Genomic DNA, 10,503 nt, shown 5'->3' on the forward strand with positions numbered 1-10,503 from the left:
ACTCAAGAAAATCTTCCACACTCCTGCAAATCCACACCCTTTTGGCAAGTTCAAACCTAATTGGGAGGGGCCATTCGTGATTACCAGAGTGCAAACAGGTAATTCTTATAAGATAAAAAATCAGGAGGGGTAAGAACTCAATGACTCCATTAATGCGATGTATCTTACAAAATATTACCCTTAACGAGCTCAAAAGCGTGGTGAAAACCTAAAAAGGCATCACAAAAGAAAAATGAAAGAATATATAAAAAAAATGGACATGGTGCAAACCTGGAAAGCCATCACAGGAAAAAAGAATAAAAAAAAAATCTCCAAGAAGGAGCTTTTGACCCAAAATACTCAAGTACAAACAAGTACTTGTAAGTTCCCACAATACTGCAGAAGCAGAACCTGAGGATGAAGACTCCTCCTAAACCCTGTAGGTTCCCAAAAAAACCAACTCAGAAAGATGTAGAGGGATGACATGAATGGAAAACCTAAGTGATTTCGACGAACCCTGGGATAATATCGAGACCTCTCCAAGATGGAAGTCTGGTAAAAATCCAAAGAACTCTTTATAGATCCGCGAAGCACAGGATGAAAGTTCCAAAGGTAAAAGGACAACTTCCAGACTTCTGAGTTTTAACGATCCCACAAGAAAATCCTTTCATCATCTTGGGATAAAAACTTGATAAGGAAAATGACCACCAAATGGGCCATGGGTAAGTATCTTCCTTTTTTTAAATGCTTTCTCAATTTGGTTGATAAAATCATCCATTTCAAAAATCCTTTTTTAATGGAATTTCTCCATCACTACAAGAGGGTAAATTGTTAATTAACCTGGCCTCATTCTCAAAACCAACTTCCTATGTATGTTATGAAGGTTTGAAACTAGTCAGGCACTCCATAGTTGTGTGAGTATAAATACCAACTACCACATATAGGAGATGGGTGAACCTTGTCAATGATGAAATTGGCTAGTCTGGGAGCGTTTTCTTGTCGACTGGATCCCTTGAGGGAAAATGAGGCAAGCTTATCCATATCGATGATTATTCTCGCTATTGATATATACACCTAATCTCGTATAAATCGCAAGCAATAGATTACTTTCGTTGTTTTATGCTAGAGGATGAAAATCAGTTAAACAGAAGAATTAAGGTTCTTCGTATTGATCGAGGGCAAGAATACTTATCTGATCAATTTAAGAAGCTTTGTGAGAATAAGAGAATCCGAAGACAAGAGACGATGTCCTACACTCCGCAACAAAATGGTGTTGCAAAACGAAGGAATCTTACTCTGTTGGACATGATGAGGTTCATGACAGCTCACGCCAACCGCCCAATATCATTTTATGGGAGATGCACTCCTCACTGCGATATATGTCTTAAACAAAGTGCCATCAAATCTATTTACAATACCCCTTATGAGTTATGGACATATAGAAAGCTAGATCTTTCTCATTTACGTCCTTGGGGGTCAGCTGCACATATTCACATCCTTTCTCAATTGATAGGAAAACTAGATAGGCGGTCTCTTGAATGCATTTTTATCAAATATTTTGACCACTCGAAGGGATATGTGTTCTATCAAGAATATGATAGTGAAGGGATGAAAGAAATAGAATCTCGCAATGTAGATTTTATAGAGACAAAATTCCCTAACAGGAAGCGGTTTCATATATCTGAAGAGCTCTATGAAGAGCCTGCATCTCATACAGATGTTCAGATAGCTCCTTCACTTGAGGGTAATAGTGGGAGTCTTCCCATGATTGTTAATGATAGTGGGAGTGAGCCACTGGATGAGAATGAGCATATAATACATATTGTGTCACCGACCATGCTAGGGACACCTATTGAGAGTGGATCGCGGGTTGAACTTCGAAAAAGTCAACGTGGGAAAGTTCCTCGTAGACACTTGAAAGTAGAGGGTATCACATGCATTTCGCTTGATGCTGATGAGCCTAGCTCATTTCAAGAGGCCTTGAATTCTCTTGATGTTGACAAGTTGATGTCTACTATGAAAGATGAGCTTAGTTCTATGGAGTAGAATCAAGTCTGGGAATTTGTAGATCTGTCGCCTAATAGAAGATCAATTGGAAACAAGTGAGTCTTGAAAATCAAGATGAATGCAGATGGAACTATAGATAAGTATAAAGCCCATTTAGTGGCGAAAGGGTTCACCCAAGTTGAGGGAGTGGACTACCATAAAACATTCTCCACGATGGTGAGAATGACCTCGATTCATCTAATCCTAGCAATCATCACACATATGGACCGGGAACTCTTCCAAATGGATGTAAAGACTATTTTTCTAAATGGTGACTTGATGGAAGAGATCTGTATGAAGCAACCTAAAGGTTTTGTAGCCTCTGGCCTTGAGTGCAAAGTGTGTAAGCTCAAGAAGTCCATAGATGGTCTCAAACAGTCATCAAGACAATGGTATATAAAATTTCATAGGGCTATAATGACTTATGGTTTTGAAATGCTTCAAGAAGACCATTGTGTATACATTAAGAAGTATAAGAAAAGCATCTAGATATTATCTTTTTATGTTGACGATATTCTATTAGTTGAGAATGACCTGGAGCAACTTGTTGCCATGAACGAGTGGTTGTCCTCTAAATTTGAGATGAAGGACATGGGTGTGGCGAGTTACATACTCGATGTTAAGATACATCGAAATCGCTCTCAAAGGTTTCTTACTATGTCATAAGAAACATATATCCAAAGGATTCTTGAGCAATTCCATATGCAAGACTCAAAACCCATAGATACTCTAGTTGAGAAACGGCATATTATGAGTCTTGACATGTGCCCGCAGACAAAAGCTGAGAAGAAAAAAAATTCACATGTTCCATATGCAAGTGCAGTTGATAGTTTGATGTACTCGATGCTCTGCACGCGTCCAGATATTGCCTATGCAATGGGTCTCATTAGTCAATACCAAAGTAATCCAGGACAAGGTCGTTAGCAAGTAGTGAAGAGGATTTTTTTATACCTTCAAGGAACCGCAAGTCAGATGTTATGTTTTCAAGGAACTGATTTGTGGTTATAAGGACACAGTGATACTGATTGGGCAGCAGACCTAGATGAGCGTAAATCGACTTCAGGTTATGTCTTCTTGCTAAGAGGCAGTGCAGTCTCATAGTATAGCTAGAAGCAGTCATGTGTCACTCTCTTCACTATAGAGTTTGAATACATTACTTGTAATGGAGCAGTACAAGAAGCCGTATGTTTGAGAAGATTCTTAAGGAACTTAGGTATCATCGCAACTAGTAATGAGTATGTCACTGTATTTTGTGTTAATACAGCAGCACTTGCTTTTGCAAAAGATCCAAAGTACTATGGAAGTCAAAACATATTGATGTTAGATATCACTATATTCGAGACTTTGCACATAAACAGGTGATGTTAATTCATATTTCTACAACTGAAATGGTGATGGATCTCTTGACTAAGGCAATTGTCAGGGCCGCACATCAAACTCATGTAAGAACTATGGGCCTCAGGATCCTATGAGTTTAGAGGATCTTGATACATTATTATAAGAAATATGGATGTTATTTTGTGTTTTGATGGAGTGTTTATGCACTTTAATTCACACATAGCAAATATTATCATTTAATTTATCGACAGGTCAAAGCTTACTACTCGCATGAGTTACCCTCAATTTCTAGGATATTGGAGGATGAGATATACACGTGTTGTATTTATCACCTCAACCAAGGGTTTTGAGATGAGATTCCATAACGGAATTGACATGATCAGTTCAAATTGACATCCCGAAGATCATGTAGACTGTAAGTAGCCAGGGATGAAGATCAAGGATGTTCAAGTTGACACATGAATGTGACTGTGGGGAGCTAGGTGGCGACCAGTTGCATGGCTGTGAAAAGACTTTAACCTACATGGTGTTAATTCTGACACATATTTGATGTGATCTACCATGATGTGCGATTCATACCACACGTGTTATATAAGTAACCAAAATACCTACTCGTGTGGAAAAAGAAGATCATGTTCCTTTTTTTTTTTTGCCACTATGCGAGGCTAATAAGTAGGTGACCCGTGATGCCCTTATGGACCTTAAGCTACATTATGAAACTTTATTTCGATCATTCACTTTGTCATGTACTCCTTAGAGTCAAGTATGATGCTGAGACAATGGTTGGGGTCAGAGTAGAATAATATATGTTGTAAGGGAAGATCATTTGATATCACACTCTATTTTGGTACCATAAGAAAATAGTACACATTATGCATGCATTGACAGTGATCGTGTACGAATGGGCTAGGTAATCTATTGATCTAGGCTCATGAGGGATTAGTTGAGAACTTAGTCTGGTGTGCACAAATCGAGTCTAGGGTAAGTTGAGCAGTTTTTTGTTTTGCAAGTATTGGAGAGATGAGGTGTTCCATGCCAGTTGGTTGGAAACTTGGTATGGTTCTCTCTAACATAATGTTTGCTCCAGTAGGATGCACACCGCATTTTTCCTTTTGTATGAAATAATACTCTTTATGCGAAAATGAGCGACAACTCTTATTTGAGTATGTAACCCTCCCACATACGGGGTGAGTGGGAGATGTAGACATGAAGGTGCATCCCTAGTGTGAGGAAATACCCAAGTGGATGACACTCCCTTCATATTGTATGTTTGACTTACAACATGAAGGGAGGTGGGGAAAGGTTACACCTCTTCATGAGGGGGTTACATATCTTCATCAGGGGGTTACACATCTTCATGAGGTTACACCTCTTCAAGAGAAGGCACTTTCTCTCATTATAAAAGGGGGACGGGTGGAGGTCTCCATATACACTACAACACATACAAAAAAGGTGTGAGAGGTGTGAGAGCTCTTCTTGAGAGATAGAGAAAGAGTAAGAGAGTGAATCTAATCCCTCTCCTATTTGAGATCTAAGTAAAGATTCGGCCCTGAGTGATAAAGAGTTGTGCGTGAGAGTCGAGTTTGGGCTGCTCCTATCATATATGTTGGAGTGTTCGTGAGTTTCCACTTCGCTCAGGATTTGCAGTGTGGAATTAATTTCAGCAACTCTAGTAGTTGTCAAACGTGCCTACATGAGTTGATCATTCCTCTCCACATTTGTTCACCAAAATTGTTGTGCGAGCACTCAGGTATGATACCCGATTTTTGATTGTTTTATTTTGCTTCCGCTTCGGCTGTTGGACCATATTTTTTCCAACAAAACCCAAACAAAATTCTACTCTCAAATGAGTTTACAATAGGCTTGAGAATTTTTCAGATCATGTCGGAATCTATATTTGATAGACCTGTATAATATTTAGGGAAAGGTTTCTATGCTTCTCCTACAGCATAGAAGTTCTATCCTCCCCCTACCATTCAGCCGTCCAATTTTGATCAAGAGAGCCACTCACAGTTTGATCTTAGATCCGACGTCTCAAAATATTTTATTTTTAGTTTTTTTATACAAATTGTATGAATATGAAATTTGGTACATGCCATCTTCTCATTGGGGCGCACCTATAAAAAATATTAAAAATAATTTTCGATAAAATATAATGACCAAAATACCTCTTGAAAATTTTAGGGGTATTTTGGTCATTTTATTTTATTGAAAAAAAAAATTCGCTAGTGCAAGTTTAATAGAGGAATGGACATTCACAATTTGGTGTCAAAATAGTTTATAGAAAAAAATTAAAAAAAAAATCGTATAGATGTGACATTGTGATTGGGGCAATCTTAGCCCTCCATTCAGAATGGACGGTTGGATAAGGGGAGGATAGAACTTCTATGCTGTAGGGGAAGCATAGAAAGCTTGCCCTAATATTTAATCCCAAATTTTTCTCCAAATTAGATTTTTTGAAGGCTGAATGCAATGCAACGGTCGCGTCCCATACACACGAACCCCCCGACGCACGAACCTTGTCTTCTTTTAAGGGAAAATTACAACAACAGAAAAAACCACAATACCACACTTTCTATGAAACTTACCCCTAACCTAAGTTTTTCTCTTACTTTTTTCCATAAAACACACTTGCTATGCAAATACCCCCCAAGGGAAAATTTTCATTTTTTTAAAATGGAAATGCCCTTCCCGTACACAGAAATCAATTTGGCCAGATTTGACGATGACTTTCGGAGCTCATTGCCGAAGCGAACCACCGCAGTGCCAGAGCCCATGATCCACTGCCGGAGCGTACATACACAATGTCTGAGCACTGTGACTCCAGAGAATTGCACTGCCGGAGTGCACTTACACAATGCCAGAGCGCATCATCTACTGTCAGAGCGCACATACACAATGTCGGAGCGCTGTGACTCCAGATTCCACTGTCGGAGCGCACTCACGTAGTTTCAGAGAGCATGACCCACTGCCGGAGCGCACATAGACGGTGCCGAAGCAGTGTGACTCTAGAGTGTTGCACTGTCAGAGCACACTTATGTAGTGTCGGAGTGCACATAGACAGTACCGGAGCGCTATGACTCTAGAGTGTTGCCCTACCGAAGCGCACTTATGTAGTGCCGGAGCGCACATCTACTGACGGAGCACACATACACAGTGCCGGAGCGTTGTGACTCTAGATTACACTGCCAGAGAGCACTTACACAATGTTGTAGCACATGATCCACTGTTGGAGCGTATATAGACAGTGCCAGAGCATTGTGACTCTAGAGTGTTGCACTGTCGGAGCGCACTTACGCAAAGGAGAGAGAGAGGTGTGGGTATAGTAAAAGTAAGGGAGGGTAGTTTAGGTATTTTTTATTTAGTTGGGGGGTATTTGAATAGAAAGTGTATTTTTCGAAAAAAAGTGAGAGAAGAAGTTAGGTTGGGGGTAAGCTGCAGAGAAAGTGCAGTCTTGGGATTTTTTGTAATTTTCCCTTCTTTTAATGTACTACATCACAATTTATAAAATAAAAAATTTATATAAGAGTGAGGACCTAAATAATCAAATTAAGCACCTCAAAAATTCACTAGAAGAGGTTTTTTTTTATGCCTAAAAAATTCTCAAATCGATCATCTCGACCTCAAGATGTATGGACATTAGAAAAAATAGATTTTAAACCTTGAAAATAGTGCATCTTATAATACATTTTTTAGACCTTTAATTTTCAATATTTTCAAGTGTTCATAGATCTCAATCTACACTATTTTTTAAGCTTTAAATTTTATAATCAGATATGAAAACAAATTTTTAGAACATCACAAAATTTCTAGTATTGAAACATCTTTCAACTGAAGGTACACCTCATTTTGATTGTTTAGGGCCTCAGCCTTATATAAACAACACCCTTTATAAAAGGAAAAAGTTTATATAAGGTTGTAAGCTTATAATGTAGAGCTACGGATGCACCTCAAAAATCCATCGGAAAAGGTAGTTTTAATGTTGAAAAACCCTTTGATTGATCATCTCAACATCGAGATGTATGACCATGAAAAATAAAGAGATTTTAAGTCTCAGATATAGTGCATTTTACAATATATAATCTACACCGTCCATTTTCAAGATTTTCATATGTTTATAGATCTACTTGATTTTAGCCTTTTTTGAAATTTAAAATTTAATAATTAGATATAAGAATATATTTTGAGATAATCCTAGAAATATTTTACATCAAAATTATATACCATGATAAAATTTGAGGGCGCACCTTACCTCTACAGTTGCGAAATTATATACCATGATAAAATTTGAGGGCGCACCTTACCTCTACAGCTGCGGATGCATCCGTGTGCCAACTGCATCCATTATAAAAAAGGTATACAATTTGGGCAATATCATCTGTTCTCTGTTCATTATGTCTCTATCCTACTTTACTAAAAGTGGTGGTATCTGTAAGGAGGGTTACAACCACATATCTGCATCTCTTATTTCACAGTTGTAATGTAAATGCCCAGCATTTTGTCTATTCCTTCTTTTATGAAAGCAGCGTGGCTGTTAGGGCTCAAAATAAATAAAGCCTCACTTCAAAGGCTGTTAGGGCTCAAAATAAATAAAGCCTCACTTAAAAAATTCTCTGGCAATTCGCGTCGCAAAACCTTGAAGTCGATCATCTCGATGGTGACCATTATAGTTGTGAAAAAAAAAAAAAGATCTCAAGTCTTAAAAATGGTATATATTGTAACATATTATCTAGATCATTCATTTTCAAGTGTTTGTGATCTGCAAGATTTGTATCATTTTTTAAACTACAAATTTTGTAATCAATGGCATGAATGATTTTAAAGCCATCATAGATATTTTTCATGCCCAAAGTATTTTTTAGACGAGCTTTCAAGGTAATGCTTCACTGTTAGTGTTTCAAAGTTGAGAATTTTCCAATTGACGGGCTCAACATCGAGATGCACGGATCTAAAGTTAAAAAAAAAATTTCAAAGTACCTTTTTTTTAAAATATTTTCAAAGGTTTATAGATTTACTCCGTTTATAATATTTTTAAATTTTTAATTTTCATAATTAGAATTGAACATGAATTATTAAACGATTATAATGCTTGGACACCAAAACTACATCTCCGAGTAAAATATAGAGGTAAGCCTTACTTCCATTGCATGTGTAAATTAGGATACAAAGATGCGCATTTTCTATTGCATGTGTACCTGGTTTTTTAGAGAGAGAGAGAAGTTTTCCATGGGTTTTCTTATTCAGAGAGAGGGAGTAAATCGAGCTGTGATTCCAAGACGTGGGTTTTCTCATTGAGAGAGCAGAGAGACAGGAATAGTAATCAGAAAGGTTGGTTTTCTTTCTCAGAAAAATGGCAATCGGGGTAGAAGTGAGTAACAAGAAGATCATATTGAAGGACTATGTGACTGGTTTTCCCAAAGAAAGAGGCATGGAAATGGTGTCGAGCTCCATTAAAATGAAGGTACCAGAAGGATCTAGGCTGTTCTGGTGAAGAACCTCTACCTCTCTTGCGATCCTTTCATGAGGCCTAGGATGTCGAAACAAGAAACCGAGAGCTATGTTGCCGGATACACGCCTGGCTCTGTAAGTGCTCTTCTCCACAAGCATTTTCATGGTGGATAGGAGCATTTTTGTCTTTTATTGGGGGAACGGGTGAAGAAATCAGTCCATTTCCTGCTTGGGACCGCAACTACAAGCGCCCATTCTCCCCATTGTTGATGTACTTTCATGGTTTTTGGTGTAAGTTTGGTTTTTTTTTTCTTTTTTAAGTTTGTGCGGTCTTGGAAAGCATGCTCCTTTTTCTTCTTTTTTTTCTTTTGTTTTTCGTGAGTTTGAAATTTTGATATCAGAAATGTATCTATAAATACCTAAAATATATCTCCAGTATTTTCATGGGTGATAAGGGTATATTGGTATTTTAGATGAGTTACAGGGTTCCAAGAAGATATAAATCTGTCTTTGAACAATATTGTCAAATTCATTTGGCTTCGGCTGAAAATACTAAATAATATACTCAAATTCACTATGCATCCGCTGAAAAGGCTGAAGTTTTTCGATTTTTTGATCTAGACCAAAGCAAAGCTCAACAGCCGCCTTGTATAGTATTTTATCTTTATTCTTTTGATATATTTTTATGAATAATGATCATATGAGACCCTCTCACATCCATGTGAGTAGGACTCTAAATGATCATCATTAAATTTGGAATATATCTCTAAAAAAGTTATCACATGGGTGTAGGATTTGATTTTTTTAAAGATCTGTGCCAAATTTAATAATGATGATTTAGGATCCTACACACATTAAAGTTATTACATGAGTGTGGGACTTGATTTTTTTAAAGATCTGTGCCAAATTTAATGGTGATCCTTTGGGGTCCTACACACATGGATATGGGAAGGACTTTTCTAAAGATTTGTGTCAAATTTAACGGTGATCCTTTAAAATCTTTCCTATTTTTATATATAAAATATATTTTATTTATATTAAAAATTAAACACCGAATTGCTTGCAAAGCAAAGAGGGTTCCTAAGCAAATCTGAAAACCGTGACTCAAAACGAGTACTCAGCCCATGCCCGATCCAATTATGAAGCAAAATACAAATGGTTAAACAAATTATAAAAAAAAAAAGGAAATATATGTTTAAAATAAGATTAAGCAAAACCACACTGCAATGAGGTTAAAAAAGTAGTAAAAAAATAGATATTAAAAAAATCAACTTGTAATTAGAAGTATTTTCGAAATAATTCAAAAAGGATAGGAAAATATAAAGGGTGCAATTTCTATAAGGTTACAACTTTAAACAATCCAATTAAGGCGCACCTCCAAATTTTATCGTAACGTGGTGTAAAAAATTCTTAGGATTATCTAAAGGAAAATTGTTTCATGCGGGCTGGACCACATTGCTACATATGCGATCCAGAAAGTGTAAAGCATCCATCTTAAAGATGGATGCAAGTAGGTGTTCCATCTAAAAATAATGAAAACTGACGGTCCAAACGTTTTCTTACTTGAATAATTATTTTTAATTTTTAAAATTTATTTATTTATTCGTATTCATGAGTAGTCATGATCTCCATGTTGGAGATTATATGCCCTTAAAAATAAGTCTTAAAATCAATCTCAAAAATAGATTTATT

General features: G+C 37.0%; 1 long non-coding RNA gene across 1 annotated transcript; it reads left to right on the forward strand.

Moving 5' to 3' along the window:
• The first annotated feature begins 7,639 nt into the window (after positions 1-7,639).
• Positions 7,640-9,392, forward strand: LOC148781681 (uncharacterized). Its single transcript, XR_016058206.1, has 2 exons — positions 7,640-8,071; positions 8,710-9,392. It is a non-coding gene; the product is annotated as an uncharacterized LOC148781681 (long non-coding RNA).
• The last annotated feature ends 1,111 nt before the right edge of the window (positions 9,393-10,503 follow it).

The sequence above is a fragment of the Amborella trichopoda genome, chromosome 6 (assembly GCF_054954075.1).
Source record: "Amborella trichopoda isolate Santa Cruz 75 chromosome 6, AtrichopodaSantaCruz75HAP2 v2.0, whole genome shotgun sequence".
In the NCBI taxonomy this organism is placed as follows: Eukaryota; Viridiplantae; Streptophyta; class Magnoliopsida; order Amborellales; family Amborellaceae; genus Amborella; species Amborella trichopoda.